The following is a 16,048-nucleotide window of genomic DNA, read 5'->3' as shown; positions in this document are numbered from 1 at the left end:
CCATCCTTGGTAAACATAGATCACTTCCACTAACCTTCTAAGATTCAGCTTATTCCTCACTTCACTTCTCCCAAAAATGTTTAGAAGCCCTCCTTTTAATTTCTATAATTACTATGTTTGGCTATGTTGTTGTATTTTATACCTTCTGTTGAAATTACATTTTCAAATGTCTGTTTCCCCCCCAGGCAATAAGATCCCAAGGTTTAAGGTTTGTTTTAATCATTGCACGCGTGTAACAGTTAGGCTTTCAAATTTATTTGTTGAAATATCTTGTTCGTTAACCTGAAATTACATTTATTTTCTTAGTTTTACATCTTCTATATTTCTCTATTGAATTTTTCATTTCAGAGTTTGCTTTTCTGTTGGCTAAACCATTTTTTTAATATCAACAACCAAGAATATACATATTATTTATAGATGAGAAATTTTGCTGGGACTACATACTTATAATTACCCAGCATTACAGACCTGCCTATACTTTACAAGACTGGAGAGAACCTTCCTCTTTGATGAAGTACAAGGTTGTCTCTTAATTGTATTGCCAGGATTTTGAAGGCAGACATATTTGGCTTTTATTATGTTATTTCCTAAGTCTTCTTAAAAATGAACAGAAACCTGGGAAACACAGCGGAATCTCTGCTTGAGTCCCTCAGTTAGTTTTAGCCCTCAGTTCCTGCACACAGGCCCACTTTTGCATCAATTGCAGCAACTCTCAGTTCTGAGAACATAGTAGATGCATGGTAAAAAGTTATGGTAAGGTAATTGGTTTCTTTTTTTCTTTCTTCTTTTTTTTTTTTTTTTACTAATTTTAAAAGCCAGCATGATTTCTAAGTTATGAAATAGCAATAAATACAAATGCATTCTAATATGTGAACATCTTTCTGTAAAATAAACATTGTCAGATGAAGCTGTCATTATGGATGGTAATGTACAAAATAAGAGAAGGTTATCTTTTGCCCACTCAAGGAATATATATATATGACTTTTTGTGAAACCCTATAATCACTCAGGATGAATGAGTAAAAATACTGGCACATGCTCAAAAATGTCAATGCTCTTAACACTTAATCTGTAAACTCTACAGAACTGCTAGTGCCTCAGATCTGACATTAAAAATAAATCAATTCATAAGCAGTTACAAAATCTGTTTTTTACGCTGGTTATAATTATACATTTACCTGTTAAGATTGGCAGATTCCCTAAGGAACAATTCCAGTAGTATGGATTACAGACAGGGTGAAGGTGGTATTAGAGAATTAAAAAAAAAAAAATTGAAGGTGTTTCCTAAGCCTTTAAATGTGTTTGACATGAAATAACATATTAAGCTGAATAATTCTGAATTTGGAGCTGCCAGTTTGGATGACATGCTGGAATTCATTCCTCCCCCCCCCCGATAGCAAGGTTTTTCAAAATGCAGTATATATTCAGACCCAGGTAACTATAAGAAGTAAGTAAGCTAAAGCCAATTAAGGATCAAGAAAAATGCTAGAGTTTTAGCATTCATCAATTTTCAAAAACAAAATACTGTTCTCAGGAAACATTCTGGAATGCTTGGAGCTGTATATAGGTATGGCATAAAGAGCTGGCTGCAGCAGTACTGTGTCCTAGGAAAGGTTTGTTTTTATTTTTGTTTTGCTTGCCTTCTTTTGTACCATGCATTCTTGTGCTGTTTTTCCATTTGTTTTTTTTTTTTTTTTTTTTTTTTTTCAAATAGTTTTTTTTTAATTTTTTTTTCATATTACACTCATTATTCCCACAAAAGCCCTCCTCCATGCCACGACGCTCTTCCGATCATAGATAAACCACATCTTCTTGATCCATTCATCTGTTGATGGACACTTAGGCTCTTTCCATGTTTTAGCTATTGTGGAGAGTGCTGCTATGAACATTGGGGTACATGTGCTCCTATGCCTCAGCATTTCTGTATCCCTTGGGTAAATTCCTAGCAGTGCTATTGCTGGGTCATAGGGGAGTTCTATTGTTAGTTTCCTGAGGAACCTCCACACTGTTTTCCAGAGGGGCTGTACCAGTTTACATTCCCACCAACAGTGTAGGAGGGTGCCCGTTTCTCCACATCCTCGCCAGCATCTAGAGTTCTCTGATTTGCTCATTTTAGCCACTCTGACTGGCGTGAGGTGGTATCTCAGTGTGGTTTTGATTTGTATTTCCCTGATGAGGAGGGATGCTGAGCATCGTTTCATGTGTCTGTTGGCCATCTGGATGTCCTCTTTGGAGAAGTGTCTGTTCATGTCTTCTGCCCATTTCTTCACTGGGTTGTTTGTTTTTCGGGCGTGTAGTTTGGTGAGTTCCTTATAGATTCTGGATATTAACCCTTTATCTGATATGTCATTTGCAACTATCTTTTCCCATTCCGTTGGTTGCCTATTAATTTTCTGGGTTGTTTCCTTGGCTGTGCAGAAGCTTTTAATCTTGATGAGGTCCCAACAGTTTATTTTTGCTCTTGATTCCCTTGCTTTTGGGGATGTGTCAAGTAAGAAGTTGCTGCGGTGGAGGTCAAGGAGGTTGTTTCCTGCTTTCTCCTCTAGGGTGTTGATAGTTTCCTGTCTCACGTTCAGGTCCTTTATCCATTTTGAGTTGATTTTTGTGCATGGTGTGAGAAAATGATCTAGTTTCATTCTTCTGCATGTTGCTGTCCAGTTCTCCCAACACCATCTGTTAAAAAGGCTGTCTTTTTTCCATTGGATATTCTTTCCTGCTTTGTCAAAGATCAGTTGGCTGTATACTTTTGGGTCCACTTCTGAGTTCTCAATTCTGTTCCATTGGTCTATGTGTCTGTTTTTGTGCCAATACCATACTGTCTTGAGGATGACAGCTTTGTAGTAGAGGCTGAAGTCTGGGATGGTGATACCTCCCGTTTTGGTTTTATTTTTCAGTATTACTTTGGCTATTCGGGGTCTTTTGTGGTTCCATACAAATTTTTGGATAGTTTGTTCTAGTTTTGAGAAGTATGCTGGTGCAATTTTGATTGGAATTGCATTGAATGTGTAGAGTGCTTTAGGTAGTAATGACATCTTAACTATATTTATTCTTCCTATCCATGAGCATGGAATGTTTTTCCATTTCTTTGTGTCTTCTTCAATTTCCTTCATAAGTTTTCTATAGTTTTCATCATACAGATCTCTTGTATCCTTGGTTAGGTTTATTCCGAGGTATTTTATGGTTTTTTGTGCAATTGTGAATGGGATCAGTTTCTTGATTTCTCTTTCTGTTGCTTCATTATTGGTGTATAAAAATGCAACCGATTTCTGTACGTTGATTTTGTACCCTGCAACTTGGCTGAATTCTTGGATCAGTTCTAGTAGGCTTCTGGTGGAGTCTGTCGGGTTTTCTATGTAGAGTATCATGTCATCTGCGAAGAGTGAAAGTTTGACTTCCTCTTTGCCAATTCTGATGCCTTTGATTTCCTTTTGTTGTCTGATGGCTGATGCTAGGACTTCCAGCACTATGTTAAACAACAGTGGTGAGAGTGGACATCCCTGTCGTGTTCCTGATCTCAGGGGGAAAGCTCTCAGTTTTTCCCCGTTGAGGATGATGTTAGCTGAAGGCTTCTCATAGATGGCTTTGATGATGTTTAAGTAGGTTCCTTCTATCCCAACTTTCTCGAGAGTCTTTATTAAGAAGGGATGCTGTATTTTGTCAAATGCTTTTTCTGCATCTATTGACAGGATCATATGGTTTTTATCTTTTCTTTTATTGATATGATGGATCACATTGATTGATTTGCGAATGTTGAACCAGCCCTGTAACCCAGGAATGAATCCCACTTGATCTTGGTGGATGATTCTTTTGATATGCTGCTGGATTCGATTTGCAAGGATCTTGTTGAGAATTTTTGCATCCGTATTCATCAAGGATATTGGCCTATAGTTCTCTTTTTTTGTTGGATCTCTGTCTGGCTTGGGAATCAGAGTGATGCTGGCTTCATAAAATGAGTCCGGGAGTTTTCCTTCGATTTCTGTTTTTTGGAATAGCTTGAGAAGAATTGGGATTAATTCTGTTTTAAATGTCTGGTAGAATTCCCCAGGGAAGCCATCAGGTCCCGGGCTCTTGTTTGTTGGGAGATTTTTGATAACTGATTCAATTTCGTCACTCGTTATAGGTCTGTTCAGGTTTTCTATTTCTTCCCGTGTGAATTTTGGTAGTGAGTGTGTGTTTAGGAATTTGTCCATTTCTTCTAAGTTGTCCAATTTGTTGGCATATAATTTTTCATAGTATTCCTTGATAATTGCCTGTATTTCTGAGGGGTTGGTTGTAATAAGTCCATTTTCATTCATAATTTTGTCTATTTGGGTCTCTCTCTTTTCTTTTTGATAAGTCTGGCTAGAGGTTTGTCAATTTTGTTTACATTTGCAAAAAACCAACTCTTGCTCTTTTTCCATTTGGCACTCTCTGTCTCTTGCACAATATATACCCAAAGTTGGTTCCTCTTTACAGAGGCAAAACTATCGTTAGAAAACCATCAATAACAGAGTATGGATTCTAACATTTATGCTTACAGACCACACTCTGATAATGCCCTTCTCTATTTCACAAGCTTACTTCTTCAAAGTCAAGATATTGGCCTTTCAAGGTAACGGAGTATTGAATTGATTTATGATCTTTGGTTACTTAGAAAGCCAGAAAAAGAATGTATTTATGTATTCTACCCTTAGGCTCATAAACAGGTAATTAGCATGTTTACAAGGATCCTTGATTTTTCCTAATGGTTAAGTTGTGAGTGGGATACCTTAGCAGAATCAGCAAGTTTCTGACTTTATCATTAGGTAGTCATTTCCACAAATTTGGCTTTATTAGTATAATTTAAGGTAAGCTTGATCTTACACTATCATATATAAATATAATGAGTAGCCAGATTTCACTGTAAAATTTTTTATTTATTTTTGGGAGTGCAAGAGACAGAGAGACTACAGAGTGTGAGTAGGCGAGGGGCAGAAAGAGGGTGAGACACAGAATCTGAAACAGGCTTCAGTCTCAGCACAGAGCTCAGCATGGCACTCTAACTCCTGAAACATAAGATCATGACCTGAGCCGAAGTCGGATACCCAACCAACTGAACCTCCCAGATGCCCCCAATTTCAATTTAATGTTTAGGTGTAAATACCTGCCAACTTGACTGTAGTGCAAATTTTGTTTGGTCAATGCATTTTTTCTTTTTTATAATGCATATTTAGGACATACAGAAAAGCAAAGAGTATCCATATTCCCCTCAATAAGATTTAGCAACTGTTAATAATTAATTTTGCTACATTTGATCCATCTATTTATGCTTTGAACTACTATGTCATCAGATCTAACAAAATAAATTATTCCCTAATTATTTAAAATATGGCCCTAGTCACATTTATTTACCAAGTTCATCAAATATCTTTTATGCTGGTTTCATTTCATCAGTATTTATCAAGAATCATGCATTTCACTTGGTTGGCATATCTTTTACCTCACTTCAGTTTAAAAGACAACACCCATACAAACAAACACACATGGCCACACACACACACACACACACACACACACACACACAGAAACCCTTTTATTTTTCTCTATGATACTGACTTGTTAAAGAGCTCATAGAATGTTTCAACTAATTTGAGTTTTTTTACATGAATTTTTCATGTGTTTTTGGAAGTACTTTGACTAAAATGTTAGATCTAAGAGATTGAATAGGTTCAGGTGGAATATTTCTTGGAAATATACTTCAGAGCTGGTCCTATGAACTTCATATTGGAAGATGTCAGGAGGTATGTAGCATCTGGTTGAGGGTTAATAATAAGAATGATCATTGATACAAGGTGATGAAAATTCACTCCATCCATTGTGAACAAGGAATCTATGGAGTGATACTGTGGTAAAATACAAATACATGGAATTTCCTCAATCTATTAGCTTCTGGTTTAGGACCATTGATAATGATTGTCTGAATTCATTATTTCTTTGGGAGTACAAAGTGGTGGCTTTCTAATTCTATTATCCTTTCTAAATTTAATTGTTATCCTTCTTCTGTTAAAAAGATATTTCTCTGGGGCACCGAGATGGCTCAGTTGATTAAGAGCAGACTCTTGTTTTTAGCTCAGGCCACGATATCATGAGTTTGTGATTTCTAGCTCGGCTTCAAACTCTGTGGTAACAGTGTAGAGCTGACTTGTGATTCTCTCTCCTTCTCTCTCTGCCCTTTACCTGTTTGCACATGCACGAGCTTTGTCTGTCTGTCTATCTCTCTCAAAGTAAGTAAACTTTTACAAAACTGTGGGCAAATAATTAAAAATGACCTTTCTCTGATTAAGTAGGACTGTACATTTTCTACTATGAAATAAAGTCAATTCTCAGTTCTTTCCTATTAACTATCAATTTTGAGAGTAGGTAGTTTGTGTTATAGTTACTTAAAATTGTGGCAAATAGGCTTTTTTGTTTTGTTTTTGTTTTTTGCATATACTATTTTGAATATTTTTATGGAGTAATAGAATTTTACATATGAAAAGTGTTTCTACCAATAACTGTCTTTCTTCTATGTGATATTCAACTTAGTTCACTCTTATCCATGGACTCAGTTTTAATCTGGCTTCTCTGTCCTTTTCATAAAATTCCCCTTTATTTCCTTATTTTCTTGTACAGCAAGATGGCTCAGAATCATATTATATAACTTCCCTCCTCCAGACCTAGAATCAGACATTCCTCCAAGTAGGAGGATTTAAGTTCAAATGGTAATTATAAGCTTAAATCTGGAAACTAGACATATTCATTGCTACTAAAGCATTATTGCTTCTAGAGTCCCTTAGGAAACTGAAACATAGAGTGTATATAAATATAAATATATAAATTTACATTTTGATCTGACTCTGACGTTTCATCTTCAAAATTACAACAAGGTTTTTGCATAATTTTTATCTTCTTATTTATTTTGTAATGTTTATTTATTTATTTTGGGGTGGCAGGGGCAGAGAGAGAAAGAGAGAGAGAATCTCAAACAGGCTCCTCACTGTCACTGTGGAGTCCAATGCAGGGCTCAAACTTAGGAACCACGAGAACATGACCTGAGCTGAAATCAAGAGTTGGACGCTTAACCGACTGAGCCACCGAGGCACCCCATCTTCTTTTTTATACTAAAACTACTGGTTTTCCACAATAATTTGATTGTATTTAATATAAATCACCAGTCCTCTTTTCAGCAGTTTTACAAGCAAAGCTACTGACTCTTTAGAAGTCTACAGCAAATAATCTTCATAGAATTTATTAGCTCCAACATGTTAGGTTTTTTTATTAACCATTTTTAAAGCAAAAACTGACTGTTCAGATTACTGAGAAAGCTATTTTTTTATGTTAGTTCCATGTGAATCATATTTCTAAAACTGGACAATGTGGTTTGCATTAATTCCCTCACTGTTACGTTTCTTCTCAATTTGAGACATGAATCATTAGGAGAGAATATTTTATTATGAACTGGAAACTCCCTAGAGTTCAGTCTTGGGCGAGGCTAGTAGTAAGTTATCTCAGTATGAATTATGATAGGAGAGGCAATTGGTAACCTTTGCTCCTTTTGAATGTCAGACAGGCTTTAACTGAAAATCCCACTGGGTTTTTACTGACAGGTCTTATCCCCTGTTTCTACTCATCAACACCAATAAAAGCATGGAATTGAATTTTGAACAGATAAACCAACAGATGTACCAAGAAGTGGTGAAATCATAATTTTTTCCTCATAGAAGAAACAGAGAGAGCTTAATCAGAAAATGAACTCTATGCATCTTTTTTTGAACTTTAGCATTAAGTGAGCTCTTCCTGGTTCCTTTGGTAAATTTGCTTCAAGGTCTCGTGTTCCTTCTTTGTAAAAGGGGAACGTTAATCCTACATAGTTCATGTAACTGCCATAAGGATTTAATGAGATGATTTAAGCAAAATATTTTGGCACAATGACTAGAACAGTCCTTGTGGCAAACATATGTGTGCTCAGTACATGTGCATTGAGAAGTTAGCAGGAAAAGAAAGTGGTAGAGATGGAGTGGACAGTCCTTTCACTTAAAGACGCTTAAAGATTGTAAGGGATTCAACAATCAAGTGACAGAGTACACAAACCAGGGGATTGGAAAGTGTGAGTGAGGTGTTCAATGGAGGACGGATTCAATGTGATTCCCGCACCATCTATGCTAAAGTCCAGGTTAGAAATTCAAGCTGCAGGATATTTAGTGACAGGGAAGTAGGAGGTACTCAACCTAACATATCAGTCTCTGAGCTAATACTGCCTTTCATTGTCTCCTACTGTTGTTAAGTTCATAATACAATTCTGTTCCAGTCTCGTGCATAGTGGAAGAAATTTGGCTTACCTCGATGAAAAAGAACTATCGACTGCACAGAGAAGACAGCATGAAATAGCATGAGTGATCTTCTCCAAAGGTAAATAGAAGAATCACCATAGGGATTACATTCATTGAAATCTAATTATTATGTATTTTTAATATCTCACTAGATCTACATATTTTCCCTGCATTACTTTAAATGGAGATGAGAAATAAGTTCTCATATACAAATTAATTTACAAAAGATACTGAAGTTCTGTTTTTGTGTCTCATGTTCACCAAAGTTTATAGTCTTCTATCTTTTGCTTACATTTTCATCAGAGAACAGTTTTGTTTCCTCATGGACATTATGTGATCAAAGAGCACTGATAAAAATTAAAAACAAAGTACTTAATATTTAAAGAATATCTAGCTGTTTTCTGTTGGAAAATACATATTGCTGAATACAGACATTATAATGTATTTAAAAATAACTTTTCTCTACAATTTATACTTTTTGCTCTTATGATCAAGGAGCCTTGTAATATCAAATCTCTAACATTCTTAAGCTGTCAACAGTGTCTTTTCAAATGAAGTGATTTAGCAGTGATTTTTCAAATGGTTTGCATATGATTTTATCTTTTAAAATTACTTAATTCATAGCCATTTGTTTAATTATACCATTTCTGTCCATTTAGCTTTTACTATACAATATGATTTTAATCATTTTCTATAAAGTTATATAAAGGTCTTTTAGAAAGATATTGTGATTACCATTATTGAAAATATTATTATACTTCACGTTGCTTTATTCTCTCAACATTCTTAGAAAAATTAAAATTAAAATAATACCAACTAAATTATTTGTAAAGCTTAAGGCTTTTTCTGTTTCTGCCAAATGATAACTGTAGTGAATAACCTATCTGTATATACTTTATAGAGTGAAAAACAGATAAATTAAGCATTCAAAAAGTATTTGTGTATTGAAGTGTGATCATGTAAAATGTTTAATTTTTTAAGGTTACTTATTTATTTTGAGACAGAGAGGGATAGCACAAGTGGAGGAAAGTCAGCAAAAGAGTAAGAGAGAGAGAGAGTCCCAAGAGGTTCTTTGTTGCCAGCACAGAGTCCAATGTGGAGCTCAAACTTACAAAACCATGAGATTATGACCTGAGATAAAACCAAGAGTCAAATGCCTAACCGACTGAGCCCCCAAGGCACCCCTTTATTTCTTTAGAGAAATCATGCACGAGCACGCACCTGTGAGTGGGGGAGGGACAGAGAAAGAGGGAGAGAGAATCCCAAGCCGACTTCTTGCTAGCAGTGCAGAGCCTGACTCTGGGCTTGGTCTCAGGAACCCTGAGATCAAGACCTGACTGGAATCAAGAGTTCACCTCATAATCAACTGAGTCACCTAGGTACCCTTAAGATATTTTAAATATTTCATAGCAATTATCTATACTTATTAGTTCATAGAACTCAATATTTTAATAGGTTTTTAGTTTGTCAAGGTTAAATTTTTAGTGAACATAATTTTAGAAAAGAGTATAGATTTTAAAAGACATATAAAAGAGTGCCTAGGTGGCTTAGTCAGTTAAGCATCTGACTTCGGCTCAGGTCATGATCTCACAGTTTGTGGGTTTGAGCGCCACATCGGATTCTGTGCTGAAAGCTTGGAGCCTGGAGCCAGCTTCAGCTTTTGTGTCTCTGCCCCTCCTTCACTCACGCACACACTCTCTCTAATACAAAATAAACATTAAAAATTTTAAAAAAGAGAGAGATAAAAGAAATATGAATTACCGTGGCTCATTATTTGAACATCTTGTTTTTGTTATTAATTTTTTTTAACAGTTTATGACTTTTAGTTGGAGTATGTTATCCCTTTTATATAATTAATGAAGTATTGGATTGAATTCTACCATCTTGATAATTATTTTTTATTGCCACATCTGTTCCTGTAAATTTATTTGCCATTTCCTATCTTCTTTTGAAATAGTCAAAGTTTTGGGGTGCCTGGGTGGCTTAGTCGGTTAAGCGTCCGACTTTCGCTTAGGACATGATCTTGCGGTTCGTGGGTTCGAGCCCCGCGTCGGGCTCTGTGCTGACTGCCAGCTCAGAGCCTGGAGCCTGTTTCAGTCTGTGACTCCCTCTCTCTCTGACCCTCCCCTGTGCACGCTGTCTCTCTCTCTCTCCTAGAAATAAATAAAACATTAAAAAAAAAGAAATAGTCAATTTTTTATTCTAGTTTTTCTTTATCAGCTCTTAACTTATATAGTATGTGTACAATTTATACAGCTTTTTATCTGTATAATGTATACAATTTTTATCATTCTGGAAATTTCACTGGTATTTGGAGTGGCCAAATCTTCAAAATTAACTTTTAACATTCAGTTGTTAACACGTATGAGGAGTATGTAGGTAACTTACTTCTAAAGGAGATGATGGGGCACTGTTAATCCACAGCAAGAGTGGAATCACAGTCAGTGATTACAAAGGTTGTGATTTGGGTGACTACGTTCAAAGACCCTTGAGAGTATACATGAGTAAAATGCCAAATGCCCTTAAAATCACAACTGGTATAAAAATCAGAAAACCTCTATGCCAGGCTTGATGGAATTTCTTGTCTTCTAGAATTGCAGGGAAGATATTTAAGAATCAATATCAGAGTCTCGTTGAGAAGCATCATACTAAAAGTCTGTATTTCTGCTCGATGTACTAAATTAAGGGAAGCTATGGGGAAGGAGTGGAACCCTGAGAAATGGGGTAGAGATATTTGGGCAAACAACAACAAAGGTAGAAATGTGGTCTTCTACATCTTCCTGAAGTTATCTGAACAAATCAGCTTCCCTTCCTAATGACTCAACCTTCCTCTGTATAAAAGACTTTCATGATTATAATTTGACTTACATGGAGATGCCTGTATCTTTAGGTCACCACTCCCCACACCCCATTTTCTTTTCCTCTGAGTCAATAGTAGAGATTGGTCTCAAAACAGACACCCTGGTATAAGTCTGCACAGGGAGGAGTCAGCTGAGACAGGAAAGGATGGCTAATTTGTATCGGCAAGAGTGGAGAGCATATAAGTATGTGGAAACATTGTAGTGGAAAGAGAATGAAATCTAAAGTTTGATTAGACTGAATTTATTAATGGTTGTCCCACATCTAGAAGTCCAGTTTCAATGTGTTAGTTGGATCATAATTGAGTGGTGTAATTAGTCAGTTGTTAGCTAATTGAAGCCTTTACTTAAGGTTACATGCAGTCAATGAGGTTACAAAACCTGGGTTTCTTTGAAATGTTTGGGAAGGAATACAAAATCTAGGGTGTTATGAATGCTGGAATTTATGTTTATGTACAATATAATCATATACTTTTCAGCCCTATCCTTCACAAAGTTAATTAAAATATATGTTATGAAAAAAAGACAGCATCAGAGTTTGCAAAGCTCTTCGGAAGGCTGGAGATGTTCAAGGGCAAGATTGGAATAGAATTGTTTTTCCTATTACAATAGGAAAAAGGAAGTTGCTATTTGTGAACTCCAAAGCAAAATAAAAATTTTCAAAAGCGGGAAAAAAGACCTTTAGTAGTACTTAAATATAAGGCATTTTTTTCTTTCAATGTCTCTTTCAACTTGCCATAGGTTTTGTTATTTAATATCATCTTATGTTTAAAAACTAAAATAAATTATTAGCAAATAGATTTTATTGTTCATTTTATATTGAATAATGACAATTTTAAATGAAAATATAAAAATATTGGACTCATACTCAGAATCACAAAAAGTACACACTTTGTTTTTCATGGCTTGTACCTGAGTATGTATTTTGTTCTTACCAGAGGAGTGAAAATGTTGCATAAAACTAATTTAATTGTTTCCTTTTCCTTTTTGATATGTACACATTCCATCAACACTCTGCTTCTGGCTTACTAATGAGTAAGGGAAAACTGAAAGGAAGAGGAACTGTGGTTGTGTTTTCTTTTTTTCACTCTGTCATCATTTCCAGAATAAATGCATCGTGAATACATGGAAGTAACATGAGTGAGAAAAGATACGATAGGGTCCCTTGGTCTTTTAGTTTCTTATAACTCCATTGCCTTCTTTCTACATTTGAAGCAAGTTCTGTTTCAGTGTGGAGCATGGCAAGTTATAGAGATGCAGGCTGTCCTTGGACTTGCTTTGCATCTCATTGGACTGACTCACATAATGATCTAATGGAATTCTGTGCTTATGCAGTATTGAAAATACTATATGCAGATTAAGAAATAAGAAACAGTCATGAAAATGCATAGTACACATATCTCCTCTGCTCATATGCATATTCCAATGTTTTATCAGACTTCTCATACAAAATACATGTTCACAGCTAAGATTATTAAAGTGTCAAGATAGCAAAAGTAGAAAATGAAGTGTGACTCTGCTTCATCGTTTTATGATCCTCTGGAAGAATGAGGGTCCATTATTGACCAATGTAGTAGATCCCAATTGTTGCTAAAGAATACCTACAAGGAGCCTCTCCCTCTAGCTTTATTGAGGTGTAATTGAAATTTAACTTTGTGTTAAAGTGTACAGTGTGACAATTTGGTATGTTTGTATGTTGCAAAATTACCACAAGGTTAGTTACCTCCATCACCTCACATAATTATCTTTTGTGCATATGTGGTAAGAACATTTAAGATCTTCTTAGCAACTTTCAAGAACCTGATACAGTATTGTTAACTATAATCACCATACCCTACACTAGATCACCAGAACTTTTTTTTTTTATCTTATAATGGAGTTTTGTACGCTTTCACCAGTATTTCCTCATTTCCTTACACTCCCCAGCCCTTGGCAACCACCATTCTACTCTTTGTTTCTCTAAGTTTGTTTTCCTTAGATTCTATGCATAAGTGATCTCAAGAATTCAGTGTAATTCACTAGGGAACCTCATAGTATTCTCTAGTCTTAAGGCCCGGATCAGTGAGAGATTGTAGGAAGAACACTTCTTACTGGTAAAAAAAAAAAAAAAAAAATAGTACGTCTGCGTGCGAGTCATCAGTTCTTCCTCTTGTCAGCTCATTTGTAGGGGTGGTAAGTTTCCTTGCTCTTTTTGGCCTTTGGCCACACCTTGGAAAATGGGCCCTTCATTAAATTATCATCAATTATTTTGAGTGTGACATGAACTTCATGCCAAAATCCCAACTGTTTCAATATTATCTAATTTAAAGGCAAATACATGATGCAGAGCCATTTAAGAGGACTAATATTTTGCTTCTTTAAAGACCAATAATTTGAAACAAATAGGTTAGATATAATAACTGTTTAAAGCTATTTAGAATATATTTAAATTATAAAACATTTTCTTTTAAAAAGAAAGTGATATTCCCAGCAGAATTCCATAGACAAATATGTTATTTTGTGTCACATGTTATAATTATGATTAAGGTTTATCTCCTATATTTTATTCTTTCAAACTATTTTATTTTACTTTTTTCTTTAAAGCTCTTTTAATAGGATTAAGAAACATGAAATAACTTCTATAATATAATGTTTTAATGAATTTTATTCGATTTCTTTTTTGTCAGAACATACTTAGAATATGTCTTACTGTGAAGGAAATTATTAACAACTCATTTTATTTCTCAGACTTCTTTTTTTCTGGCTTAAACTAATAAAGAAAATGCCATTTTAAAAGTAACAAGATATTAACCATAAAATTGTCCAGTGATCTTCAAAACATCTATTTATTATTTAAAATTTGAATTCACCATTTTAAAGAGCTGTTTGAGGGTAGAGATGGCTGACACCATGTTACTTCTTGCATTTGAGAAATTGCCATACCAGCTAAGCTGTTACCTTTGTATTGATATACATTGAAAACTTCCCAGTAGGTAGTACTGAGATGATCACACATCCTATCTGCCTGTCACAGACACAGGTCACACATATGGACTCATTGTAATTAGTAGCACCCTTTCAAAATGAGAAATTTAGATGATGAATTATATGGTTGCTCAAGGCAGCTCTATGTGCAGCAAGTTTTAGTTGCCAGTCTTTGTTCTTCATTATCCATATTAAAGGGTTTACTTCTTATACTACCTGTTGATAAATGCTTCTTTAAAACCTATTTAATATTTAAAGAAAAATCAAATAAAAGTTCTTGTAATCACCAATGACTCCCTGTTTCTCTGACTTTCAGGGGAATTAGCCCTTATAATTCCCTGCTCACGAATGCCTGAGGAATTAGTATGAAGTGTCAATTAGGTACAGATTAATGGTAAACACACCCTGAAAGGTAATAGAGAGGAAAAACAAAAGGTCAATATTTTTTAGCAGGTTTTAAAAGAACATATTTTTAAAAAGTTAAATTCATAGCCATGTGATCTAGAGCAGTATTGAACTCCAGTATTTTTATATAATAATTGTTAATAAAATAAATCATGTACATGAATTTAAATAGTGTAAATTATAATTTAAAAGAAAATTATATCTGCAGGATGTGAAAAAATGGCCAAGTAAAACAAAGCAAACAAAGCAATATAAATTTTTACCCACATTTTCCTTTCTACCCATATTCTCAAGTATAAAAGTCTGAAATATATGTTTACATTTAATTAATCTATGTTTCCTTCTGGGAAAATACATATTTAAATAATCTTCATATAAATATACATGTTATATCATTATATTCAACACATTGATTATATTTTTATTTAAATCATTATTTTCTTATCTTTAATTATATTCATAATTATTAACTAAGTACCTACTATATGATTGAATTTAATCTCTCAAAACATTGGGAAGATTAATAATTATTAACTTGATCAAATTAAAAGTAAATATACACACACACAAACACAGACACCAGACAGATGATTTATATAAACTCATTTGATTGAACATTTTGTAATTATAGGATCAAAATATAGACCCCAGTTGGTGATGAAATGAATAGGGCAATTTTCTCTTATGCCAGTGAAGGAAGTAAGAAAGAATAGTGAATGATGTTGGCTTTCATCTGCTTAATTCTTTCCTACAACAGAGAGAATATCTTATTTTATCTTATGCAAAATTCATTCTTTATCAGCATCTGACTTTTATTCCCTCCTCTCAATGCCCCTGTTTTTAGGAATTAATTGAAAAGAGTATTGTTGGAAAGGAAAGATTTTACTTTACCTTTTAAGGTTCTTCCAATTAGTCTAAGAATTAATTTTATATGAGACCAATTAACAGGAGAAAATCAAATTTAATTACATACATTCAGAGAATCTACATAAACATGAGAGATCTCAAAAAGAGTTTGGCCAAACAGAGTTATATATGTCATTCTTGAGTAATGAGAATGTGGTAGGGGTCTAAAGCCTCAAAGGGTAGGAGGGAAGTAGTGTTTGGGTAGCTCAGTGGGTTAAGTGTCCAACTTCAACTCAGGTCATGATCTCACAATTTGTGACTTTGAGCTCTGCATTGGGCTCTGTGCTGACAGCTTGGAGCATGAAGCCTGCTTTGGATTCTGTGTCTCCCTTTCTCTCTGCCCCTCCCCTGCTCACTCTCTCTGTCTTTCTCTCTCTCTCAAAAATAAATAAACATTACTTTCTTTTAAAAGGGAAGGAAGGCAATTCATAGGAAGAATGAACTTAAACAGGCATTGCTGGATTTCTCCCTTTATGTCATACGAAGTTCATATTATACTCTGATTATTCATGGTGATAGTTTCCTTCTTAGAAGAGGTCTTCTCTCTAAATTATTTTAGGCAGTTAGGGTTGAAGCCAAAATAAAAAT

The sequence above is a fragment of the Hyaena hyaena genome, unplaced genomic scaffold (genome assembly GCF_003009895.1).
Source record: "Hyaena hyaena isolate Hyena2069 unplaced genomic scaffold, ASM300989v1 scaffold_965, whole genome shotgun sequence".
NCBI classification, from domain to species: Eukaryota; Metazoa; Chordata; class Mammalia; order Carnivora; family Hyaenidae; genus Hyaena; species Hyaena hyaena.
This window is presented reverse-complemented; position numbering follows the sequence as displayed.